The sequence below is a fragment of the Triticum aestivum genome, chromosome 3A (assembly GCF_018294505.1).
Source record: "Triticum aestivum cultivar Chinese Spring chromosome 3A, IWGSC CS RefSeq v2.1, whole genome shotgun sequence".
Classification (NCBI taxonomy): Eukaryota; Viridiplantae; Streptophyta; class Magnoliopsida; order Poales; family Poaceae; genus Triticum; species Triticum aestivum.
The window spans coordinates 287,480,850-287,485,671 of record NC_057800.1 but is presented as its reverse complement, the minus strand read 5'-3'; positions in this window follow the sequence as shown (position 1 = coordinate 287,485,671).

Here is a 4,822-nt window from a genome sequence, read left to right as displayed (position 1 = left end):
CTAAATTCGAAAATCGGTAACCGATCCAGCTCGGTGTCCGCAGGCGTACTTGATCCAGAACTTATAGCCGGAGACGATTCCGGAGTTTCATTGACGCATATATTGCGGGGTGCCGAGTCCGTGTGTGGCTCCAATGCCGTGGACTTTGTGGCCTTGAATGGTACAATCTGCTACGGTTGTAAGGCCGTTGCAGCAACAGGGACCATCTCCTGGATGTGATCCGATGACAAATTTAAGTCATGTTCATCGGGGCAAGGGGGAGCGATCGCTGCGGTCTCAAATCCATTGAAGATCAAGTCTCCACGGATATCTGCGACATAGTTCAAGCTTCCAAATCTGACCTGGTGGCCAGGGGCATAGCTATCGATCTGCTCCAGATAGCCAAGCGAGTTGGCCCACAGTATGAAGTCGCCGAACACAAAAATCTGTCCGGGGAGGAAGGTTTCTCCTTGGACAGCGTCACTATAGATGATTGAAGGGGCCATCGAACCTTTTGTCAATGGCACAACGGAACTCTCAATGAAAGCACCAATGTTGGTGTCAAAACCGGCAGATCTCGGGTAGGGGGTCCCGAACTGTGCGTCTAGGATCGATGGTAATAGGAGACGGAGGACACGATGTTTACCCAGGTTTGGGCCCTCTCTATGGTGGTAATACCCTACGTCCTGCTTGATTGATCTTGATGAATATGAGTGTTACAAGAGTTGATCTATAACAAGATCGTAATGGCTAAACCCTAGAAGCCTAGCCTGTATGACTATGGTAATGAATATATCCTTTCCGGACTAACCCCTCCTGTTATCTGCGTTGGCCTGAACAACCCATTTTGTGGAGTCGAGAGGATCATCCACCCCGGGTTGATAATCCGGGTCATCTGGCATTGGTGGTGGCACCTCAGGTTGGGGGTATAAGTTCACCAAGGTGCTCATGGATGGAGGGATCAGTATCAATATCCTTTATTATGAAACCTTCCATCGCATGGGGTTGATAGATAAAAATCTTAAACCGTCGAACACTGTTTTCCATGGTGTGGTGCCTGGTAAATCGGCGTACCCAGTTGGTAAGATAGCTCTAGAGGTTTCTTTTGGAGATGATCATGACTCAGGATCAGAGACATTGACTTTTGAAGTAGTGAAAATCAAGAGCCCTTATCACGCCCTGTTTGGACGGCTGACTTATGCTAAGTTCATGGCAAGGCCCTGTTATGTGTATCTGCAGCTCAAGATGCCGGGTCATACGGGGACCATCACGGTACATGGGAGCTGTAAGATTGCTTTGGAATGTGAACAGGGTGACATGGCCTATGCTGAATCGGTTTGTGCAATAGAGGAGTTGAAATTTTATAAGGACAATGTTGATCCGACGGATATGACTTCTTTGCATTGAAGTATAAATTTGCTGAGGAAACCAAGTTAGTTGATTTTGTTCCTAGCGATTCATCCAAGCAGTTCAGCATCAGTGCTAATTTGGATTCGAAATAGGAAAGCATGCTCACTGAGTTCATCCGTGAGAACCGGGACTTCTTTGCATGAAAACCTTCTGACAGACCAGGTGAGGGAGTCCTGGACTAAGGGGTCCTAGGGCGTCCGGCTTGTTATCCATGGACCGGACTGATGGGCTGTGAAGACATGAAGGCCGAAGACTGTACATGTGTCTGGATTGGACTCTCCTTGGCATGGAAGGCAAGCTTGGCGACCGACTATGAAGATTCCTTCTTATGTAACCGACTCAATGTAACCCTAGACCCCCCCGGTGTCTATATAAACCAGAGGGGTTAGTCCGGAAAGGATATATTCATTACCATAGTCATACATGCTAGGCTTCTAGGGTTTAGCCACTACGATCTCGTGGTAGATCAACTCTTGTAATACTCGTATTCATCAAGATCAATCAAGCAGGAAGTAGGGTATTACCTCCATAGAGAGGGCCCGAACCTGGGTAAACATCGTGTTCCCCGTCTCCTATTACCATCGATCCTAGACGCATAGTTCGGGACCCCCTACCCGAGATCCACCTGTTTTGACACCGACATTGGTGCTTTCATTGAGAGTTCCACTATGCCGTCCACGAAAGGTTCGATGGCCCCTTCAATTGTCTATAGTGATGCTGTCCAAGGAGAAACCTTCCTCCCCAGATAGATTTTCGTGTCCGACGGCTTCGTACTACGGGCCAACTCGCTTGACCATCTAGAGCAGATTGATAGCTACGCCCCTGGCCAGCAGGTCAGATTTGGAAGCTTGAACTACGTCGCGGATATCCGTGGAGACTTGATCTTCAATGGATTTGAGACCGCAGTGATCGCTCCCCCTCGCCCCGATGAACATGACTTAAATCTGTCATCGGATCACATCCAGGAGATGGTGCCTGTTGCTGCAACGGCCTTAGAACCGGAGCAGATCATGCCATCCGAAGCCACAGAGTCCACGGTGTTGGAGCCGCACACAGACTCGGCACCTCGCAATGTTTGCATCAATGGAACTCCGGACTTGTCTCCGGCTATAAGTTCCGGACCGGGTACGCCTGCGGACACCGAGCTAGATCGGTTATCGATTTTCGAATTTAGCGCCGCAGACATCTTCCAGCACTCACCTTTGGGCGATGTGCTAAAATCTTTAAAGAACTTGTCCTTGGAGAAGGACTCACAACCAAACTATGTTCGATTTGAGCCAGAGGCTGATTATGGGAAATTTCGCTTCCCACCTGCCACCCACTTCATAGCCACTGTCGATGATTTAACCGACGTGCTTGATTATGGCTCCGAAGACATCGATGGCATGGACAACGATGCTGACAAGGAGCAAGGCCAAGACCCGCCATTTACTAGATGTTGGACGACCACCTGTTCGTACAATGTGTACATGGTCAACACACCTAAAAAAGCTAGCGACGATGACAAAGGAGGTCCAGTTGCGAATAAACCTCCTGAGACACAGTCCAAGCATCGGTGCCCTAAACGCCTCTCTAAGCCTCGTCGCTCAAAAGATGGCAACACTGGCACCGGAGAAAATAGTACTTCGGGCGACGCCGAAAATAATGAAGACCCTGTCAGGGCTGCATCCAAATAGGAGGAACATGACAACGGGCAAGATAACCCTGATAAACAGGCCATGCCCAATGACCCAGATGATGATAGTTATCGTCCAGTCTCCGAGGATGATGAGAGCCTCGGCATTGAGGACTTCATCGTGCCTGAGGCACCCCTCGAGCAGGAGCGCTTCAAGCGCCACCTAATAGCCACTGCAAGAAGCCTGAAGTAGAAGCAGCAGCAGCTCCAAGCTGATCAAAACCTGCTCATTGACAGGTGGACTGATGTCCTGGTAGCCGAAGAATACGGCCTCGAGCGCCCAGCCAAGAGTTACCCAAAGCGTGGACTGCTACCTCAGTTCGATGAGGAGGCACTAGATCCCATACCTCCCTCACGCAATGCGGACCTACCACCACGTGGTCGGGATAGTGCGGCAGACCGACCACCCCGCGGTTGGGATAGTGTGACAACTCAGGCCGAACAACAGCCTACCCTACCGCCTCGCAAAAACAGGGACAAAACAGCTCGGGACCATACATACGACCTTTGGCAGGATCTGGACAGTAAAGCAGGACACACCAGATCAATCTACGGATCGCGAGGACGCTTCCCGACTCGGGATGATGGCTACCTATTCGGACGTGACAAACCTAGTCACACCCGGGCCGATAACCGCAGACGGACTTCATCGGAGGTGCGCTGTGACGTGGCCCGGTATAGAGGCGCCGCACACCCTCTCTGCTTCACAGATGAGGTGCTGGATCATGAATTCCCCGAGGGGTTCAAACCCGTCAGTATTGAATCATACAACGGAACAACGGATCCCGCAGTATGGAGTGAGGAATTTATTCTCCACATTCATATGGTCCGTGGGGATGACCTCCACGCTATCAAATATCTCCCATTAAAGCTCAAAGGGCCAGCTCGACACCGGCTAAACAGCCTGCCTGAAGATTCCATCGGCAACTGGGAGGACTTGGAAGGAGCTTTTCTTGACAACTTCCAAGGCACTTATGTCCGGCCACCTGGCGATGATGACTTAAGTCACATACTTGAACAACCTGGAGAGTCTGCCAGAAAATTCTGGACTAGGTTCCTAGCCAAAAAGAACCAGATCGTCGACTGTTCGGATGCCGAAGCCCTAGCGGCCTTTAAGCATAGCATCCGTGACGAATGGCTCGCCCGCCACCTCGGCCAAGAAAAGCCGAGGTCCATGGCAGTCCTCATGGCACTTATGACCCGCTTTTGCGCGGGAGAGGATAGTTGGCTGGCTCGTAGGACAAACACAGCCAACAAAGCAGGACCCTCCGAGGCCAAAAACAGCACCAGCAAGCTCCGGCGCAACAGACACAAACGCTGAAGCAATGGCGATAACACCGATGACACTACAGTTCACGCCGGATTCAGTGGCTCCAAGTCCGGCCAGCGAAAGAAGCCCTATAAAAGGAACGGTGGAGGACCATCCAGCTTGGACCGCATACTTGATCGTCCGTGCGAGATACATGGCACCCCAGACAAACCGGCCAACCATACTAACAGAGATTGCCGGGTCTTTAAGAAAGCCAACAATGTAAATAGCGGAAACAAGGGGAATCGCAGAGCGAGGACGAAGACAAGGAGCCCTGACAGCCGAACACCGGGGGGCAGAAGAAATTCTCGCCTCAAGTCAAAACGGTGAACATGATATATGCTACACACATCCCCAAAAGGGAGTGCAAGCGCGCACTCAGAGACGTTTATGCGGTAGAGCCAGTCGCCCCAAAATTCAACCCATGGTCATCATTCCCGATCACCTTT